The sequence below is a fragment of the Tauraco erythrolophus genome, chromosome 4, assembly GCF_009769465.1.
Source record: "Tauraco erythrolophus isolate bTauEry1 chromosome 4, bTauEry1.pri, whole genome shotgun sequence".
NCBI lineage: Eukaryota > Metazoa > Chordata > Aves > Musophagiformes > Musophagidae > Tauraco > Tauraco erythrolophus.
In genome coordinates this window covers 41990108-42002685 of record NC_141468.1, presented here as the reverse complement: position 1 = coordinate 42002685, position 12578 = coordinate 41990108, and the positions used below count along the sequence as shown (strand labels likewise).

General features: G+C 37.5%; 1 protein-coding gene across 2 annotated transcripts in view; it reads right to left on the bottom strand.

Annotated features, from left to right (window-relative positions):
- CNOT2 (CCR4-NOT transcription complex subunit 2) overlaps positions 1 to 12578 on the bottom strand; it is a 93623-nt gene that overhangs the window by 65040 nt on the left and 16005 nt on the right. The window lies entirely within an intron of this gene.

Here is a 12578-nt window from a genome sequence, read left to right as displayed (position 1 = left end):
CATTATTTCATTTACAAATCCCAGTAAAAAGGTCCAAACAGTGTTTGTACTAAAACAGATTAAAACAAGCACTTCATTTTGCATAACATTTCCTCTAATGCTAAGCTCAGATAATATAGTTTGCTTCTATTTGTGATACATTAGTTTGATATTTGCATTTTGAATACTGGAGAAGGTTGCCTGCATTTTTCCCTGTAGAAGAATTACTTTTAAAGATATTTTCTCTGTAGTCTCATATTCATTAGTCTTATACTCATTAGTCTTGACTGATGGACAATTTCATTACTTTCAACTTTGACTTGCTGTTGTTATAGCTGAAAATTAAATTATTTTCAGCATCTTCCTTTAAGTTCAAATATTCTTATACTATTTTGACTTTACATACTTGCAGAACCTTCAGCTGATCAGTGATCCTACTCCAAACCACTTCAGGTCATTTTCAGGAACAAAATGCTGCTAGAAATTATTTAGAGGTTTTTTTCTTTTTCAGAGAAATAGTTCCCTCCTCCTGTCTTTACTATTGCATAAATAAAAATAAAAGGTTTCTCCAGGTAATTGAGGTCCTTTTGCATGCTCCACCAAACCAAACAAATCTGCAGCACAAGGTCTTTGTCAGTAATGGAGGAGATCAGAAACAGATAGCTGCAGGAAGAATCCTGCTTTCAAAAGCAACACTTAGGCTTGCTTTATAGTCAGTCAAGAGAAGTACCAGGGGAGGAATTGCTCCCTCGAGTGACCTCTATCCACTGACTACAAAGGGAGTCTGAAGAGGTAGGTGAACCAGATTTCAAACTTGTTAGTAATTAAATATAAGCAAGGCAGATCTACTCACTGCATCTAGCTAAGCATACTTTGCATTTCTTCTGATCTTACTGATTGGAATAAAACAAATAATCCTAAATTTGTCACACCAGAATTCTAATGGTTCACGATAAAGAGACTATCACAGTTTTATTTGTCACACAGAAATGCTACCACCATCTAAAATGAATGACTAGTTAACCATGCACAACAAAGTACAACAAAGTTTACCACTTACTGTACTTATCTGCAGTTCATTTACTTATACTCTCACATACTCCATTTCAACAGCATCTTACCTCATCTAAAATGGCTCTAAACTGGCATCAGTATCTCACTTTGAAGTGAGCAGCACTTGAAATAGAACAGGCACCAATGAGCTGCACTTAATGATTTACAAACTGCTCGAATAGGCAGAACTTTGGCAGGAGCACAAATAATTACACAAAAGGTAGTTAACAGAAAATAAACAGTAAACACAAAGGATCGCTAATCTTGAATTATCTTTTACCATAGATGCTATGGCTATTAATTTGAGTGGGGACAGCTATCAAAGCAGAACCACCGCTACTTTGCAGATAAGTTCACCTACGTGACCTGCATGTCACACTTGGTAAGTACAGATGCACAGAAATATCCAAATAAGGCTTCTAAAACTTCCTACTGTGCAGGTAAAGTGATGTGGGGAAAAATAAATATTTGATGCTTGTTCTAGTAGCAGTTTCCCCTTCACGCACTTCAGGAGTTAAAAACAAAATGAAGGTCTTAGTTTCCACATAGAAGTCCAAAATACGGTAACAGTTTCCATTAAAAAAGTCACCATCTAACTATTATGAAGAAAAATAATGCAGGACCGTTTTAATTAGTAGCCTTAACATATTAACGGAGACAGCAACCTAAAGTATTCCTGTTTCTGCATACTTTTTTGTCCAGTTTACTTGGTAAAAAAAAATAATAAAAATAAACTACACTACTTGGAACCTTACAACCACATTCTTGTTCACTTGCATCACGCAGATGATCGAACAATCCTAGCAGAACAAAGGTTTTCATTTCACCAAAGTTACAGGGCAGGGCTATAACAATCCTTATATCAAGACATACATACACTCACACAAATATGTGTGTACATGCATATCTCAATAAAAAAAGTCTCCCTGCAGACTACAGATTTCAAAAGCTTTACGAACTGGCAGTGCTTACAATTTCTTTTTTTTTTTTAAGTTGATAATACATGACTCCTATAATGTAAGCTTTCTGCTTTTATTCCTCCCTGCCCCAAAAAGTTCACAACAGAATAACGGAAGCATATTCAAAGCCATAAAATCTAAGCAGATATTCTGGTTAACAATATTCACATTCAATAAACGTTTTTCAACTTGCTCCTTTCAAATTTCTTCATTAGCCTGTATGATTTGACAACTCTTCATCTTCCACTTTTAATTCCTCCTCATATTGCACCTCTGACAACATAACTTTAAAATCCTCGTTTCTTATCTGTGCACAAACTGTTGTCTTCCTCAGTATCTGGGATGGGTATATACACTGAAGACTTCATCTGAGGAATGATTTTCCTATGGAGGACTACTTACTACTAATAAAGATGACTAAAAATGATGTAGCATTCATTTAGTTAGATTTCAGATCATCAAAAATCTCCTGAACAGATAAAAAAAGGCAAGTAAATGTCACCACAAAAATGCATAAAATTGCAGCATTCCAAACACACTGACTCAGTCCATGTTGCACAGACATAACACAGGCTCCCTACCGTGACCAGTGGTATGAAGGAACACCAGTAGTCTCTTCAGACAACACCCTAGCAAGGAAACAATCTCAAAGTGGTATACAGGGAGAAGTGTGAAATGGGACTAAATTGCCATCACTATATCAATAGTGAGCCATTTCCAGTGCTGAATTAGCCCAAAACAAGAATACACATGCAGATAAAAGCAATTTCAAATGAGTATATGGTCAAAAAGGAATTAAAAAAAAAAAAAAAAGTATCTGATTTGTGCCAGTATAGGTAAGTGTTTACAACGTACATGAAATTACTCAATTTCCTGTTGATACTACATGCTTTTACGGTCTCATATATTTTTTTCTGTTAGCTGGAAATTACAGCTTACCCAAAACATTCAAGCTGTTTTTCAGTGGTTCTTCTGCCAATAAAGGACATTTCAAAATATCCATTGTAGGCAATTTTTATTTTAATCCCAAATTTTAATGCAAGAAATATTAAATGAATATTATCCTAAAACTGGAAGACATTACTGCTGGAAAAAGGAAACTGAAAAGTACCTTCAGGTTCCCAACAAGATGCAGAAGCAGATCCAAACAGGAGCACAGAAAGCACTTAAAAGAGCAACAAACTTTCTCACTTGTCCGAGCCAAATTTTGATCCTGTTGTACCTTCTAAGGTGTGCAAATCCCAAAACACATCACTGCAGCACTAAAACTAACAAAATTGGTATTTCAAGAATTCTTGTCTGAATGCGTAACAGAGCTGACAGAGATCCATCTGTAGATGTCCACCTCTAATGCACTGGTCTGAGCCTCCCATTCAGACTCAAAGCCATGAAGAGACTCAGACTTTCACTAAGGTAGTCTAATTTATTTAATCCAGGTAAACACCATGTGACTTCATAGTATTTTCTTCAACACTGAAGTATCACTTTAACAGTGACCTGTCAATCACTCCACTTCACTGAAGAGCTCCAGAAAGCTGACGTCATATTTCTCCTTTGCCAGGATGAGCAACTCTAAACTGCAAGACCTGTGTATCCCATCCTAGATTAAGTAAAACTAATAAAAATTAAATTTTAAATTTAAAGGAGCAACCTGTTATGAAGACAATCCTAAGGGTCTTACTGTACATGGTAAGACAGGCATCTCAGACCACCAAGGCAGAAAAGCCTTCACAGATACTATGTCCAGAATCATCCCAGTCAGCTGCATCCAACCGACAGGATATAAGCAAAATTTCTGGGCATTCGTCTTGAAGTTTAGTCTTCCATTGAGAAAAAAAATATGATTCAAGTCAACAATAGAGTTTCTTGACTATCTTAATTAAAGACTCCTGTATCACTACTATGAAGAGAAAGGAGACGACGTCACCATACTTTAGTACCATAAAGAAGCCAATCACACAGATATTGTACTGTTAGCAGATCTGTATCACTAAAAAATGGCAGTTACTTCCGCTGTGACGCTCACTTCAGTATTTCCATTCCATTATCTTGAAATCAAGAGACATACTGATTTCTTTCCTGACTGGCCAAGGGAACAGCCAGTCCTGAAGCCCTTCGGAAAATGGAGGGGAAAAGATGAATGCTTAAGTCTAAAATGATTCCATCTTTCTCCTCCTTCTTCATATTAGAAGAACAGGCTGTAAAACCCTTTCCTTTTGCAGTACAATGAAACTTTTTCTAGTATACAGCGAAAAGTTCACACTCTGACTGCAGAAAGGGAAACGTAGTGGTGAACTGTAGGACAGCGGTAGCATGACTGGTGATATTTGTGGCTAGTGTATCAAGAACAGGAGATTTATTTATTTTTTTTAAATTTAAAGATAGGAAATTGTAGGTTGGAGGGGACAAAGTGGGTGACATGAACCTCCTGGGACACCTAGTGTTACCAACAGAGGGAATATAGATGGGTCACAGGTACTGGAGGTAACACTTGTTAAGCCTTCATTCTTTGGCAGTATCTTTCTGCAAGTCTGAATGAGTAAGGAAAAGCTGAACCTGAGGTCTTCAAGCAGTGTAAAAGCCACCTTACTTGAAAAAATTATATAAAGAGCAAAAAAAAAAAAAAAAAGATGCTCAATGGATGTCATTGTCAGCTAGAAACCTTGACAGAATGAAAGATCATCTGTTTTCAGGCCAAACAGTCCAGATTTATTAAAAGGCAGATCCTCTACAACAGATACAAGCATTTTGGCAAAACAGGTGTATTCTTGCATACTCTGGGCTTTCTTAGAACATCTAAACTCTGACTGTTAAAAGTTCTCTGATTGTGTCAAGACAGCCAGACTTGAAGATAATACCAAAAATATCCTCCCAGAAACCTGGAATTTTTGACCTTTCCAATAGCCAAGGAAGGAGAAGTCTGCAGCAAAGCACAGCTGTGCTTTGGCCACACCAGCAGGTGAGAACAGCCTGGCTACTACCAGCTACTGCAGAACATCGGTGAGGTTGTGGGATGGTTCCCTTCCCACTTCTGTTGCTAACACACAGGACCTTGCAGTGCCTGGAATTAAATCCTAGAAGTACAGCCACTGTCCCACTAGCACCTCGGGGTGGTGCTCTCTCTGAAGGACGAAGATGGCAGAAGACCTGTATTGTAAACAGAATTTATTTTACCCCCAGATGATGTGGGGAAGACAAAGATCCACTAACACACTGCACAAACCCACGGCCTGGAGCAGATGCCCAGACAGGTTAAGTTAATAGGCATCCATCTCATTTGCTATTTAAGAAGAAAACAGAAGCTTTTGCACCTAGCTACCATCTTTTGGCCCTACACCATACACAGCATGAAGAGATCATCAAGCCACTACCACAGATGTCAATGACAAGTAGGGTGAGTAAATTTAAAGGCCAGAAACTCTGAGTGAAAAACTGCGCAGCTCAGGGAAAAACAAAAATAGCAAAGTGTTGTCAGCAAACAGGGGAGGGCACCAAGAACACTCCAGCTAAACACCAACTGCAAGGCAGAAGAGGTCTCTGGTTCAAGTAGCTGTGGGCATACAAGGATCCCTGTGCAAACACATGTGGCTTGTGCCTCAAAGGCAAAACAATCCTCACATCTGTCAGAAACCTGCAAACATAATTTTTTTTTAATATAGTTAAAGGAGTATTACATTCAATAAGAAGCTTGGGCAAAGACGCTAACAAGTTAACTACATACTTCTCAAACTGTTGGATGCAGGATCCAAGCCCCAGCTTTAGAGCACAAGCAGCATTTGTCACAGTGTCTGTGGAAACAGAACCGAGACAGTCCCGACAGCAACAGCTCAGCTTCTGCACACTGGAGTCCAGCGTCAATTGACACCACCCATCTGAGCACACCTACACTACTCCTGCTTTCTTGTTTGAAGTTGGTCAGTATATACCATTGCAGATAAATCAAATTTTACACTGAAACTGGATTTCATTCTATTTCATCTAATGTATTATGATTTCTCCATGTTTCCTTCTCCTTAATTCTTCAAGCGTTGTATGTTTATGTTGTGCTACAAACATGCACCTGCGCTAGTCCAGCACAGTCAAACACTGATGCAGAGCTATTTTGTTTCATTTACTCAAACAACACAGCCCAGACACAGGTGTATCTTTATCCAATCTTTCCATTTAACCCAACACCACAGTACGATATCCCATCAATGTTTCGAGCATTTTATTCACTGCTATTTCAGTGGATATTTGACAATCTCCAAATGCCGTTATCTTTAGGTTGTCAGTATAGCAATTTTACAGTAATGCAGCAACAATAACAGCAAAATAAAAGCATAATTCATGATAAACAGTCACATATGCCCTAAGTAGGACTTACTATTACAAGGACAAGGAGACATGCCTTCATCCTTAATATACACATACTCCTTAGAGACACAAGAGTACATGACTTCAATACACACCTCTTGCAGACTTCGTTAAAACCATGAAACAGTGGTTTATGCACTTGTCAGCTCTGCTTGCAAACAAATGCCTAATCATCAGTGAAAGTTACTCAAAATATTGTTAGTGTTTTTGCTTATTTGGTTTGAGAGCACTTTGCAGATCACTGGTTTCACTCTTACTAGAACCTCCTGGTTCATCCACCAATGCTGCATGCTGCTCATGCACTTCCGTGTGCCCAGACCAACCGCAGCATTCAACAGCAACGAATGGCAGAAACAACCCTCCCCCTGAAGAGCCGGAAAGCAGAAGAGGGTGCACTGGGAGGAGGAGAACAGACTAGTGAGATACCTTTGCTGGCATGCAAAAGAGTTTCTGCAGCAAGCTGTAGATCAGCAACTGAGATGCGGGGGCAGCGAGGAAGTATTTCAATAAATAAAAAGGCCTCCTAGTAAAATATTCAAAATGTGTTATTAGAAAATGTCAACTTAAACCAAATCAGCAATGCCCCTTCACTCACTCTTCTATTTTCTTTTTACACAACATATTCCTCAAGTGGAAACACTATACACACATTTAGCCTCACTGAAGTCAAATCAGAGACTTGTGTGTCTTAAATCAAGCTTTGTTTAGTGTGGGATTGGGGCCAATCTCTCCCTGAATGCAGGTGCCACTATACACAGGGAATTCTACCAATACCAACATGGCCCAGTCTATTCTAAATTAAGATCTTAAAGCTAAGTTGCCTCTCCTTTTTTTTTTTTTTTAAAGGAGGGAAAGAGAATTGTAGAAGATCCTTTTCCCTTTCTCTTCATTCTTCCCTCCTCTTGCTATAAACAGACAGTGAGGAAGGAAAAATTCAAGGAGAAAATACAAGAAAAGCGCTAAGATCTACAACTCCCCAGTAATAACATATCCTTCATACAGGAATTTCAAAACAAAGCTGTTTTTCACATTAAATATCATAGCCTATTCTTTCATAACTGAATGTTTACCTGCATAACTGTCTTTGATCAGGCACACTACAGATTTGGACTTTACTGCTTATGTTTCAACCCTAGGCAAGAGATAACAACTTAAAACATTTCGGTCTTTGCAGAGTACCTATAATTATGCAAAATTACAAACACCTAGTTGCATTTAACATGTAGAAGTACGGCTACGATTACTCCTTCCAAAGCTCATCCAAATTTTACATTCCCTTTACAGGAGGAAGCAAGGTAGCAACGTAATTTAACCAATCTACACATCTCTTCCAGCTGATCAGTGTCCAGGTTACTTTGCCTTTGATTAGAAAACTCTACTTTATTCCCGAATGGTAAAGTACCTAGGAACAACATGAAGCTTAATCATCTCCTCTCTCATAAACATGCTCGGTTCTCAAATCAGAAAACTATTCAGCCTTTTGCTCTTTAAATTGAAAGAGCTAAATGGCAAACTTTTCTTTTGATGTATTGCAGATGACAATGCAAGAACTCGTTAGGTCAAATTATTGTTTCAGTATTGTCTACGCCAATCCACGCTCCTAATTTGTTGACGGACCAGAACAGTAATTCCACTCATCGGTTCTGAACAGGCACTAGTAATATTTAGATGACAGCTAAAGAAAAAAAAGCTCACTTTCTAAAGTAAGCACAGATATATCTGAAAGCACAAGGAACTTGTAATTAAAAATGCGTCATTACACAACCACTCTTAAATAGAGCTATACAGAGCACTGCTTCGACTATTGTACAATATATGAAAGAACCAATCAAATTTCAGTATTACAAATGTTACTATGTATGCTAAACTCTTCTCTTGCAGTATTTTAAATTAATTAAGCTACTAGGAATGAGCACCTAGAGATCTTCTTGACTAACTATATGTAATTAAGATTAAAAGATATGTAGGCATAATAAAACATTCAAAAAAATGCTCCAAAGTCAATGGTAGAGATAATGATATTTACATAGATTTAAATACCAAAATATATAATATTTTTAATAAATTTTCCCAATAGTATCATCCCCAGGCTGCCTCATATTCAAATTGTTCTTGCTATAGATTTACTGGCCTTTCACCCCTTAAAAATAGCTCCTGTAACAATACAATAACAAAAAAAGTATTTGAAAACCTTCCATGACAAATCAATTAAATAACACTGGTATAATCTCTGCTTTTGTATATATCTCGACTTCCAAATACATCTTCAGTTCCAATATCAATACGGAAAACAGTTTTTTTGAAAGCTCAATACATTCTCATAATAAATGATTTGAAAAAAAAAGCATAGTAGAACAGCTTATGTTTAGATAAAAAGATGATGAAATATTAGGTCTCTTTCAAAGTTTGCTTTGAGTTGAACTGGACATGCCCTATACATCCATATTCACTCACTTCTGACAAGCATAAAAAGAAACTGAGACAAGGTAAAAAACCTTAAAGGTCTCAGACAGTACCACTTAAATACCAAAAGCAACACATAGGGAAAATGAGGTTGCCAGTTTTATCAAAGATTTACAATGAGAATTAATACGAGTTATTCTACTTCTCCTTCCTTTGCATATTACCAATGAGTTTCTAAAGCTAGAATTTTGCACTGAATATTTGTTAGTACTGAACAGACCTTAACCAAGAGTAGTCACACAAACAAAAGTTATGGGGAATTGTTAGCATATTTTGCTACTACGCAGAAGAGCAAATCCCAGGTTTATACTCTTTTCTGAAAGGCACGAGTTCACTTCTTCATTCCCTCCCTATGGATAGAATGCAAGGAATGCAGCTTCTGTTTCTCTACCTAAAGTCTGAGAAGCGAGACGAACAGAACTTACTATAAAAACTGTTATTCCTAGAGAAATAATTTCTATAAGCCTGTTATAATGGATACTCAGCCTGCAGCAGTCAAGAGCCAGACTTCAGACTTGCTACTAGAAAGGAGGAAGATCTGGCTCCTGGAAACAGACACACTTAAATAAGCTGAGAAGTAATTGGACTGTTAGGAAAATATCAGAAAGCTACCTTTGGATAAGACAGGCATACAGAACAGTAACAAAATAAAGAAAACTGAGAGGAGTCTAGAGCAATGCAAGGTGACAGATTTGAAGTCTCTCCCCCATAAAGTTTATTTTATCATAACTCACTTAGCAGACTTCTCCCAACAGATCTTTTCTATTTCGGGTTAATAGCTTATCAAGTGACTTCTGTAAAAAGGTAACACCGGCATGGAGAACAACAGGACCTTCTATCCATTTGCTCACTGGCATGATATTCATCTTTAAGAAGGCATCAAAGCAGAACAAAAATGCAGAAATTATTCTGGAAATGTTGCACAAAAGTAGTACACTTGCTATAGACAGTTACAGAAAAAGGCATCCTATACAAGAAAGGATCTTGGACTTCACCTCACCTTGGGCAATTTCAAATGGACACTCTATGAAGTACCATATTAGTCACATAAGGAACAGACGCACAACATCTTACTTCAATGACACGTTTAAATTAGTTGGCAAGCCAGGATCTTATTCCATCTATGAAATATTCCATCTATGACCTCCAAAATCCAATTTTGTGAGAAGGACCAAGAGCAGCAATAGCTTCCTAGATGACATTTAAGCTGGAGAAGAGCCCAGCAAACTACCTGAAATATTTCTTTAGAAACTTGTTCCTGTCTTTCCCTGATGTAGCAGCTCTCTTTAATTCAGCTGCCTTGCTGGAAATCAGAGATAATTGTTAGAGCCTAAGGCAGTGCTCGCAAGCTTGTCTAGCAACGAACAGTGAAAAAAAGACTTTCCAGATTTACCGCAGCAGGCTCTGCCAACCAACTTCACCACCGGTTCTCACAGCAACTTTGTAGCCAGTTTACAGACTGGCAGGATCTCCTGGGTTTATTGTTTATTTGCTCACTTCCCTGTCATACAGGTACCTGTGCTGGCAGGCTGCTGTTTGCCAGGAAGCTTTCATGAATGAATGAAGCAGTGGCGGGGGGGGGGGGGGGGCGAGTAGAAAAAAGGAAGAGCAAAGCACTTGGTGGTGGTGACGACCATAAACAGTCTGCTCAAACATGGCTGTATCAAAGCTACTGCTTTGCAGTTGACATTTCACTCGGAAGGCTGACACCACAGCAGTAAAGCAGAATAGGTTGAGGTTGTTCTTCCCTTATCTCTTTCTAGGGGAAACCAGCACCTTGCATAAACGGTTTCTGTCTCCTGCTTCCACGAGAGGAGAACACAACACTGTCCTGGACAGCCCACACTGTCCAAGACCTTCGTCGCTTTTTACATTCGCACCCTTTTTCTAAAGCCTGTCCATCTAATGCTTTTATCTTCCTATACAAAACATCTTTTGCAGGCTATGGATATTAACACTGGCATTTTCAAGAATAGCAGAGAAGGAAAAATAATTCTAAGAGACAGAGCCCATTCCTCTATGCCCTTGGAACAGCAAGCTGCAAGACCAGTTGCAAGGTATCAGAGAAATCATATCAACAAAGAACAGTTTAATGACTTTCTCTTTATAAACTTTTAAACAGCATTTCAGGGGACACTCTCCTACAGTCTTGTATGGTATCTGTTTATCAAATCATAGTACATTCCAGGACACTAATCTCCAAGACGGGAGATCCAGAATCAGCTGTGCCTCTCCTAACTCAGCCACAGCAGGAGAATCCCTAGATCTGGACATTTACTTTCTGCAACAACCCTATGGGAAGGTCCTTTGAGCTAACTGAGGAAAGCTAGACCTAATGCCCAGGTAATGTCTCTATTAAAGGGTTAACAGAGGCATGACATTACTTAAAAGATTAACAGAGGAAGTCCATCAGGTAGTTTTAAGCATCCCAATAATCAAAAAAAATGTGCACCTTGAAACAAAAAACAGTACTGACAGTCACTTATATGGACACCAGCTAAAGATACTGAAATTAAAAGGATGATGTCCACTTAAATGTATCTCCTTTACTCACCATTCTATCTTGAGGTCAGGATCAGAGTCATCTGCAATACCTAGCAACATTTCAAGCGTTTCTCTGCACCGTATAGACTGCTGTGGTGTGATTTGCCATTTCTCAGAAGGATAAAAACTTGATCTCTTAACTTGGTTTAATGAAAGTGACAACTGTATGTTTGAGATGTTTTGAGGAACCTTTCAATATGCAATTCTAAATTTTACTTTTCCCATAACAAGGTTCTATAAGGAAGAAGTTCACTTGAGAACTGTTTTCTAAATTCTCCAAGAACACAAAATGTAGCAAAGCCACAAATCTATATGTAAAAAAATGATTGTCCAATTTTGTAATATATACCTGACAGCATATTAGTTTGGAGTTTGCAACTCATGTTTGCAAATCAACAGTAAACATATACTTTTTACTCCATAATTAAAACAATAGAAAAATTACAAAAGAGTCTAGAGATTTCTGGAATAGGATGAAGAAAAAATCATCTTCGGTATTAAATCTATTATCTGCAATATTGGGAAACTATAGGTTTTAATACTGAAATTAAATCCAGCAAGGCTGCTGCTTAACACAAAAGAAATTTCACTTTTTAAAAGAATTGGCCCTTCAAGAATCTTCAAAATCACATGATATGTAAGTTAAAATTTTTAACTAAAGTATGCAAGCTCATCATCTTTTCTAATTGGCATAGTTACAATTTAATGTCATTTAGTATGGCTCCAGTGTAAAAAAATCCTTTAAGAAAAAGTTTTCAATTAAATACAATTAACCCACTCATACTTTTCTTTCACAGTAAAGCGTTCCTAAATTATGACCAAACATCCCAAAATAAAAGCCTAAATGAAAGAAATTGTTTCAGTAGTTTACTCTTTTGAAGTGCATCATGATTAACATGTGCCAGTTACATAATGTATATGGGAGTAATATACTTCTGCTATCCTAACGGAGGCTCCCTTAACCACTTCCATATCTACCTCTTTTCAGAAAATTAGATTTTTACCATTACATTTCTAACTGATTCAGAACTTTTGTTAAAAAAAGTAGTTTTCACAGTAAATGTTTACAGTAAGTCCATCAGTATCAAGCACATTTCCACAGCTGTAAAGTCTAACAACCAATTTAAAGACCAACCATCATCATAAAGATAAATTTTAACACTATTAGAACTCAGTGATTCTTGAGTATGTTATTTATTTGACTTGACATAAACAAATAAAACT